This window comes from Struthio camelus, chromosome 9 (genome assembly GCF_040807025.1).
Source record: "Struthio camelus isolate bStrCam1 chromosome 9, bStrCam1.hap1, whole genome shotgun sequence".
In the NCBI taxonomy this organism is placed as follows: domain Eukaryota; kingdom Metazoa; phylum Chordata; class Aves; order Struthioniformes; family Struthionidae; genus Struthio; species Struthio camelus.
The window spans coordinates 30,845,559-30,855,542 of NC_090950.1; positions in this window are offsets into that span (position 1 = coordinate 30,845,559).

Sequence of the window (9,984 nt, forward strand, 5' to 3'; positions counted from 1 at the left end):
GGTAGATTCTGTGTTTCCAGCTTCCCAAGGCTTCGGGTCAGTGAGTTTCCCATAGCGATGGGATAACAATTCCCATATAACATACGTTCAATATAACATATTGAAAGTACATATTTTTATTCTTCAAAAAAGGAACGTTTAGGTCCATGATTCCAGATAGCATTTAGTCCGTAATCCAAATGCAGACACCAAGCTAGACAATCTGATTTTCAGGTCTTAACAGCCAGTAAGTATGCTGTTTATGTTGTTATGTTGTCCAGCACCACAGCTAGGAAAGAAAGGGTTTTGAAATTTCACGTGAACCAGGCTGTTGGGGAGGGAAAAAAAAAACCTATGCTTATAATATGAACCATCATTATTAACTAAACGCCAGAAGGTAGTCTGGGGCCGAGCATCCAGAGGATGCTTTTGACAACTGGTATCTGTTTTCCTGGAGCATTCCTACTCCTAGCAGTGGGGAAATAAAGCCTATTGCGCAAGTTTCTGAAATAAACGCCACCCTATAGACTCGTAATAAAATATTATCCTCGCCGGATGCGAGTCTGCCAGGCGGCCGCCCCGCAGCTTTTAGCGAACGCAGCTCTGGTCCTGTTTCAGCCCCGGCGTGGGAACGCGTTGCACATCGCGGAGAGGAGCGCGGCCAGCGCGGGCAACCCCGGCGAGGGGAAACGGCGCTGCGCGGGGCGGCGCTGGGCGCTGCGGCAGGCGCGGGGCGGGGCGCGGCAGCGCGGAGCGGAGCGGCGCGGAGGGCCGGGCGGCAGCGGCGGCCAGCCCCCGCGGGCGGCCGGGCCGGGCCGCGCTGCGCTGCGGCAAGGATTTAAGCGCAGCGGCGCGGGTCGGGCTGGGCTAGGGAGCGGCGGGCGCCGAGCGGCGTGGAGGTGAGAGCGGCCAGGATGCGCTAGGTCACAGGAGCTACCGCGGGCCCCGGTATAGCGGCGCTTGGGGGGGAAAGCGGCTCGGCTCTGCCCTGCCCTGCTGCAAAGGGCTGGGGAGAGCTGGGCCCGCGGGGGGTGGCCGGCTGTGCATGCCCGGGGGTTGCTCCCCTGCGTGTCCCTGTCTGTGCTCTCCTGGGTGCTCTGCAGCCCATCAGTCTGTCCTCTGCAGAGGACGTTGTGGTATCAATGGAGGAGTGGACCTAAAGCTTTTGCAAAAGTCAAAGGCTTAGTGAGCCTGTCAAATCACAGCTAAATTCTCAATACTGTCTGCAATGGGCAATTTGCAAACAGCTTAGTAAGGAGTATGGTAGCAAAGGCCTTGGACTGAGGGAGCTAGCAGTAATGCCTCCAGGATGGCCTTGTGCTCTTTCCTTGAGGCAGCTGATGGTTGGTCGTGTTATAGAAGAACTGATAGTCTTGAGCAAAGTCTTGGTGTACTTGTTGCTGTTGACTTGCAGTCAGAGATTTCCAGATGATGTAAACAGGTGCAGCTCTTGGGAATGTGGTTGGCATTAGCAGAGATTCACTAAAGATAAGTCAAATCATTGAAAGTAAAATGGTCAAAATAGGTGGGGAGTGGTGGAGGAGGGAAGGTGGTGCTCATACACGTGTGGCTGCTCTACTCACCATCTGCAGATTTCCTTTTTTTTTTAAAAAAAAGAGTTGCTGGTCTGTTCCTGTAATCATTCAGTGTGAACTAGGTGCAAGAGTACTTCCCTGTTGTATATGTAGAGTTGGGATAGTATAGTGGAAAATCCCTGTCATAAATGTCAGTATTTCACTTAATCCACATACATGGTACTTTTGGACCATGTAATTACAAATGCTTTAGGATTTGGGATGTTTATTTATCTTTTGCTTATGAATATTGTGACTACTGATACAAGTAACTCTGCTGTGAGAGCAGTTCTGCCCATTTTCTTGGAATGGGCTCTTGACAGTGAGAACTGGGAAGAGAAGTCTAGGGAAACTCTGCACAGGGCATGTCATCAGGCAGCAACAGATGTGGTGAAAAGATGCCTCAAGCAGCTTGGGCCTGGGGGATTGCTTATCCAGTCAGCCCTTTGCCAAGAACGTGGCTGGGCCATGCTACCTAGTAAATGGCACCAAGAAATTCAAGTGTTCTATCTATCTGATAGGGGAAAAAAGCATTCATTCTTCCATGTTATGTTCTGCTGATCCTGTTTTTATTGGGCTTTTAAGCCTGTGCAGTAATTGCATACCTCAAGTTGGGTCGCATTCTTGGCATTGAGCTGAGTGAAGAAGCATTCCTAAAGTCAGCACCTGCTGGAAGAGCCCAGCCCATCACTCAGAGGCACGCGGGCTGGGCTGCGGTGCAGTGGGTAGCTCACAGCCCTGCCGAAGGAGACCTGCCTCTGTGCCCTTTAGCAGGTCATGCTGCCTGCAATTTGCCCTTTGTGGAAGAATTTAAATAACAATTTCCCACAGCTTTAAATGAGACCACAAAATTAATACTGCATTAGTAGGAGTGCTCACTTCTGTTTTCACAACTCAAATCGCATCTTGTGTGTATATGCATGTGTGAAGCCCTTAAGATTTCAGTAGGTCGCTTTGGAGACCTCTTTTTCTGTTCACCCGTGCTATCTACTCCAGTCTAACACCAACACAACCCAGCCTCTATGACGTTTCAGGTGAAACTGGCAGAGTGGCATGTTGCAACTTTGAAGAGCCTTATCTTGCGCAACAAATACAAGGCTCTTTAGATCTTCCCTAACTGACGGGAGTATTTGTACCATCCCCTCCAAAAGCTGGGAGTGGATTTGCTGTCCCCCACATCTGAGGGGTATTCTGCTGTATCATTATTTTGCTATGTTCAAAACTGTTTTCTCACAGGGATCAAGTGGGCTATACAGAGTGGTCTCCCTGCTGCACGTGTGGTTAAGTGGTTTTCTGCAAAGAATGCAAATCTTCCTTTTTTCATATCTGTTGCAATTATGTCATTTCATTTTTCTTTTCATCTTTCAGACTCATAACCAGCATGGTGCAATGCTGCTGCATCCTTTCATTAGTTCTCAAAGGATATGCACTTGCATGAAAGTAGCTGTTTTCCACTCATACATACATACATAACTATGACAGCATTCACCTTCTCATATTACATATAATCTGAGATGGCTATTATTTTAGCTGCTTTAGACATGACTCGGAGCAAACTAAATAAGTCTGAACAAAATAATAAATAGACTTGAAAGTCAACCTCTATGTAGAGCCAGAATATCTTGGCTATTTTGTTAAGGGAATATTCTGTTTTCACAAGCTTCTGAACTTCCAAATCTTTAAGTTCCCTCAAATATTCTGATTTGTGCTCTAAACACAAAAAATATTGTGGGAACTGAGGTTTGCCCTCTAAAGCAAGGCCGGAGAAACTTGAAAAAATATTCAAATAGACACTTCATAGAACAATTCTTTAACAACGCCTAATTTTTTTTTTAGTATTTGCAATTTAAACTTAGTGTTGGTCTCTAGTCTCAAATTGGAGGTCTTGCTTGGGATTCAGCTCTGTTCAAAACTATATCTGTATGTTGTGTTTACAGCAAAAACTTATGGAGGAAGACTTTTGTCCAAAGATCTCAATTGACCTGTGATGGAGGGAGAGAAATGTATTTTCTTCTCTCTGTTCTTGCAGTGCTTGTCCGTGGCATCTAAAGGCTAGTTTGGCTCTAAGGTGCAGTTCCAGGCAGAGGAAGAGGATGAGGGCTCAGAATATACTAAGCAGAGAGAAAGTCAGAAAGGAAGGGTTTTATAAATAAGTTATAAGCAAAGGAAGAAAGAAAGAAAGAAAAATAATAATGTATGAAAGTCTGAAGAAATTTTGGATGAGGGAAGAACAGACAATGCTTTAAAAAGCTAATTTGTCCTGAAGTTATGTTTTACAGGAAAACAGATGAAGGGAAGAGGCTGGCAGAGCTGCTCTATTTTGTTAGACAGGGAGGAGGTTCCATCTTTTCTCTCTGCCCTGCCCAGATAGGTTGTGATAAATTAGCCAGCTCTCAAAGTTATGGGAAGGTTATTTTTAAAAATGTTTTTGCTAGCAGTCCACTATTTTCAGGGAATAGTTAAGGCATGACATCAGTCTAAATATTTACAGTTTTCAGCTGCTGTGCTGTTACTTGAATGGTTTGGAGCCTCTTTCTTGATAAGATCTTGAGGACTGGCAGTTTACATTATCATATGTAAAATTACTTCCTACATTGTTGTAGGCGATCATATACTGGATTTGTGTACTTAACTTGAAGGAAGGAATAAATGCTATTTCAGAGTTGTCTAAGTGTCCTGTAATCTATGTGGAGATGTATTTTTGACAAGGATCTGTTTGCTTCAGTTACAAATGTATCCATGCAGCTGTGAATTATATGCATTTTTCAAGTTGATGCTTTTGGTCACCGTAAACATGGGCTGAGAAATACTATTGAAGAGATGCTGAAGGAATGCGCACATAAGGATGTGGTTTGGGTTTGGAGCTGAGGAAGAGGAAGTTTGGGTTGGATTTTGCATGTGGGGCTCTGCCACATCTGTAGTGCCACTCATTTAGTGTTTCACTGCCTTGTCTGAAGCTACCAAAGGTAAAAGGAAGCCTCTGTCTCCAGCAAAAGGTGTTTGCTAGGTTCCTAGCTCTTATATGCGTTACGTAACTTTTGTCACTTAAAAGAAGCAAAATCCCATCTGTGTGCTACCACTAAGGTCAGCAGGGAGGAGGGTTAGCGTTGACAAATTAGGAAGCTTCTGAAGTTCTCCTGAGCAAGGTAAAGCAGAAATGTGGCTGAAAATGCTGTTGCCCTACCTTACTGTTTTCCCCCTCCAAAGTATTTTTCTGTTCCTGGAAGAACTGTTTTTTCTGAAAACTCAAAGACACAGTCCAAGCATGTTCACTTGCATGCAAAATGTCCGAGTCATGCACACTAATTTCTCGTCTCTGAACTTCACTCAGGTGTTGCTGGATGAATGCTGGCAACAAGGCATACGTAGGAAAAGTCCATCAGACAATTTCTGTAGCACAGCAGCTGGCAGTAACGTAAGGCTGTACTGTGAGGTGCTGGTGCAAGAAGATGATGCTAGGGAGGAAAAGCAGGAAATGGCCATGCACCTGCTGCAGGTTTTTACTCCAGAAGTAGAGGAGAGGTTTTGTTTATTTTAATTCATATGTAAAGACATTTTTATTTGTGCATAAATGTCCGTAATGGGATTTGTGCTGGATTATGGCTGTTTGTTGCATGCACGTTCTTTGTTTGATGTTACCCTCCCTGTGAAAACAAGCTTTTACACATCAAAGTGCAAGTACCACACTAACCTGAGGGCCCTGCTTGTCAGTACGGTAATAGGCAGCTTTTGAGGCTGAACTGACGCTGTGGCCAAGGGCCATGCTGCACTCAGGGAATCTGAGTAGCACAGATGCAGTACAAAAACCACAGACTTGAGACACTTTCCCCAGGAGATGCAGGCATTCAGACTCCCAGCATAATTTTAATTGCTGCCTAATCTACGCTTCTTCCTGATCGAGTATTACTGGTGCACAGGACCTGTCTTTCATTCACTATACACTATGCTTGGTGCTCACTGAATTGAAACATTTCAAACCAAATGCATGATGGACTGGGAATGTGAATCCTTTTGGCGTTCTATTTGTATTTACAGAAGTGTCAGTCTATATAAATCAATGGGTTAATTCCAGAGTTATGTTAGCATTAAGAGTGACAGGATAAGTCCTCAGGTAAGTCAGGACAGAGTGCCTAAATAACAGTACACCAAACCTGTCTATGACAATAAAATTAGAGAAAAGTCTAATAACAGTTTTAGATAAACTATGTGCAGAGAGGATATATATTTCAATATCAGAGAGGTACAACTCTATCTTCTTCTGATAGTTATAATTATGTAAATAACATATTAGACAAATTATTTAAAAATAGTTATTGCACTTTGCCTTGTTTTATCTGCCATTTGGAGCCTGCACACAAGGCAGAAGACCAAATACAAGCCTCAGGGTCCCACAGCAGGGTTTTATTTAAGTTTCATTATGAATCCAACCCCTTAGGATTCTGCAAAACTGATCAAGTCTTGCACCTGTGCTGTCATAGCAGTTATCTAGCAAATGACCCATTTACAATCAATTACATATGTGCATATTTGGGACTGGGTTTAGGGTTTGGTTTTTTTCCTTCCGGCTTTGGTTATAGCAGTGCAAAGCATATATGAAGATACTACCATTCTCATGTGCTTGTATTCTACATATAAAGGCACCAGGGACCATCTGTTTAATGATTTCAATGCTATCTACAGCTCCAGGGTTTGTTTTTGCCCACTACAGATAAAGTTATCTAGACCTGAGTATACTTTGGAAACCCTTTTTTCTCTATATGTGTAGTATGTATACTCTCTTAGCGAGAGTATAAGGTTTTCTCAAGCATTCTTTGGAAACCAGTCTATGCCAGTCACATAGCAAGAATGTTTCTGCAGGAATTTCCCAGTATGTGCATTTTGCGATGTGGGTTTCGGCCACCAGAGATGCGCACAGCCAGTGCAAACAAATGAAGTCCCAAAAAACGGTGTTGCTCAAGGCAGAAATGAGATATAGTGAAGTACATAACATTGGCATCTTCTTTGTATTACAATTCCAAACACTAGTTCTAACACAGTGAACTAAGGTTACTTAGTATAGATTTATCTCTTCAGCTGCTCTACTCAGAGAGGTGTTAACAATCAGGAAAATCAGGTTGCCACTTAGAACAATAAAAGCTGCTTTGCAGGTTTTTCTTCTTGCCTTTTCCCTTGGAGGTGAGATTGCTGAAAATAATTTGGATATTGCTTACAGAGCTTTAGAAGCTGAATTCTATTCATTTTATGCACAGCTGGTTGTAACAGTTCCATGGCCTCTACCCAGGAAGGCATTTCCACAATGCAACTGAACACTTAAATTCAAATTTGTAGACAAATAAAAATAATAAGTTAAGATTGTGTAACAACAAATTATCTCCTCCTGTTCTGGAACACCGGAAACTGAGCTAATAATGCAGGATCCTTTCAACTCAGAGATCCAACTAATTGCAGCATTAATGCAGCAAAATGCAATAAATATCAGCAACACTTAAAAATGTAAGTGGAAGCCTCTCTAGGACAAGTCCTGTTTTAACACGCACAGCTTTTAGCCAGAAAGGTTCTTGTTTGTCTAGTCATCTGCCTTTCCCTTTAATATTGCTACATGGTGATTGGACTGGGTGGTAAGTTTGCCTGAAACCTCTGGACATGGAGCGCTTTGGAGTATTGCTTATGCTTAAATTTGCAATTAATGCAAATTGAGTACCTTAAGAAAAGGTATCTGTGGCATACTACCACAGCAGGTTCTTTCTATCTCATTGATTGATCAGTTGGTTTAAGATGACTATTTTTCCTTACCTTCTACATTTTCCTCTAATTAATTATGTATCTAGAATTGCATTGTCCTGAGATGCCCATTGTTTGTTTCCAAGACAGCCTTGCTAAAGAAGGAAGTCTCTAGATAGATTAAATGGAGTGGAATTGTGTTAGCGATGAGGATGGGAATTGTAATTTGACTGTTACCTTTTACTTATCTCAACCTTATCGTTCATTTGGAGACCGCACAGCCTCCCTGTTAAGAAGGCTTGTGTTCTAGCTGCTAATTTGAGGAGTCTCATTACAGTTGTGCCTGAGGATCAGTTTATCCCCTTGTACGGTAAATATGGGAAGAACCAAAGCATAGGCTAGCTTATGGACTTGCCTAGCATCGCTAGGAAATCTGTGACCAAGCTGAATTGAAATGCAGTCCCCAGGCTGGAGAAAATGCAATGATGTCTTTGTAAAACACTGAGAAGAATAAACCAAAAGGCTTGTTCATTATTTTGTTTACTTTGTACTTCATTTACATGTCTCTCCTAAATAAGGGTATCTAGCAAATGATAATGGTGAGTGTGCAGCCTAGTGGATTGGTCTAATATCAGTGAACTCAGCTTGGGGAAATCTTTCAGTATCATTGGCTTTTCCTTATACCAATGAAGGCATACCAGCTCTGTATTTACACATAAAAGTGTATGTGCTGCTGTGGGCAGAAAGCTCTTTTAACCTGTGGTCTCTCCCCTCCAAACTGCTCCAGTACTCCTTTGATAAATCTTCTCACACTGTCACAAATGCACAGCAAGCAAGCACTCCAGCCTTGCAGTTTCTCAGCACAGCAATCAGGCTTAATAGTTACTTACACAAGAAAGCTTAACTAGTGCAGGTATAACCCCAGTGCAAATACTGTAATCCTGCTGAGTGTAAGAGGACCCATTATGCTTAGTTTCAGTTGTATAGGAAAGGACTTAACCTAATCATTGAAAAAGGCTGTCTTTTTGCCGAAGTTACATAGAGACACTTTTGGCTCCTGGTGAGTCATGGTTTGACAGCTGTGCCACTCTTACTACAGGCCTTACGATATTTTCAAGGCTTTAAGGCCCCTTGAGTTCTGCCTTAAAATAATGTATCTGAAAGGAATCATCTTCCATTAATAACAGGTCAGAAACCAATGGCAGCCCTTTCTCTCCAACCTGTACCTGCACAAGTGAAGCTGTTCGTAGCAGAGATAGCCATTGCTAGATTTAAAATGGAAGTGACCTGCCCTCCAAAAAGATCATAGGGAGCCTCTTAGCTAGGAGATGTAGCCTAGGAGACAATAAGGGGAAGAGGGAAATGATGGAAACTCAATGCTCTGGGAGAAGGGGGGAAAAAGGATATATTGGGGAAGGTACTGAAGGCAGAGGTTGAGGGGCTGGTGGAAAGTAACTGGGTGGGGGAGGGGTCAGGCACAGAAATCTTCTGTATACAAATCTGCTAATATAAAACCTCTCACTCCAATTTTTAGTGCACAGTATTTACGGTTTCGTTGTGCTTCTTGCCAGCCAAAGGTTGTCTTCACGGGGGTGTTGAGAGCTGGGGAGCAGCTGAAGAACACATGCAAGGAGATCTGGATAGGAAACAGCAGGGAGGGAGGAGAAACACTGGGAAAGGAGCCAGCATAGGGACGATGATGGAGGGGGAGCCAAGGTTAGAGGCAGCTCCCTCACTGGCAGCATTGCAAAGTCAATTGGAGTACCAATGTAATCAGAAAAGGTCTCCCACACTTAGGAAGAGACTGCATTTGTTTCTTTTCTTAAAGAAAAGGAGAGACACTGCTGTATAGCCTCTCAGAAGGCTAGGTTTGGAACTTTATATAGGAACGCTGAACCTTAACAATTAGCTGTACTGGTGACCTAAAGGAAGAAAGATGGAGCAATATGCTTCCTTAAGGTGTGTGCACTTAATAATGCATCCACGGGACACAAACTGTATTCACCAGTAACCAAAATAAAGCTTTACATGACTGTCAAAAAAAAAAAAAAAAAGTGGTCCTCCCTCACCACCAGTAATTTGTTTTGCCTTCAATAAATATTCACATACGACCTTAACGTAGAATATACAGAGAAAAAAAACTGTATAGCCTCTCTGTGGTAGTAAAGCATTAGGTATTCTATATTTAGGCCATACCAGTGGTCATCAATCAAAGGTTGGAATTTTTCTAGTGTTTTCTTAGTATTTGTTGCCTTAAGGGACAGGGAACTTCTGTTGCCCAAATTTCACTAAGAAACACTAGACTGGAGGGATCTAACATGTCCAAGCATCTCTACACCTTGCATTTTAGGCAACAGATCATAGAACAAAATGCTACACTGGAAGAGTTTCCAGCAGGATTAAAATCTCCTGTATTCCCTTTTACTACAAGCTGACCTGGCCAGCATGTTTTGACTTGAAATTAAAAAAAAAAAAAAAAAAAAAGCCCATAAAGGATTCTTTCTGTGAAGTCTAATTGTTTATCTTGGTTTTCTTCTGTAAGTAGGTGTTTTAAACCTGAATTTAAAGACTATATAAAATACTGAAAAGCAACTTTAACAAGAAATAGTGGAAGGCAAAACCTACTTCCTAGTTAATACTTGGCTCAGCCATTTTATTCTCTGTGTAGAGACAGGAACAGTGAATGCATAAAGGTGTTACCTGAGAGGAA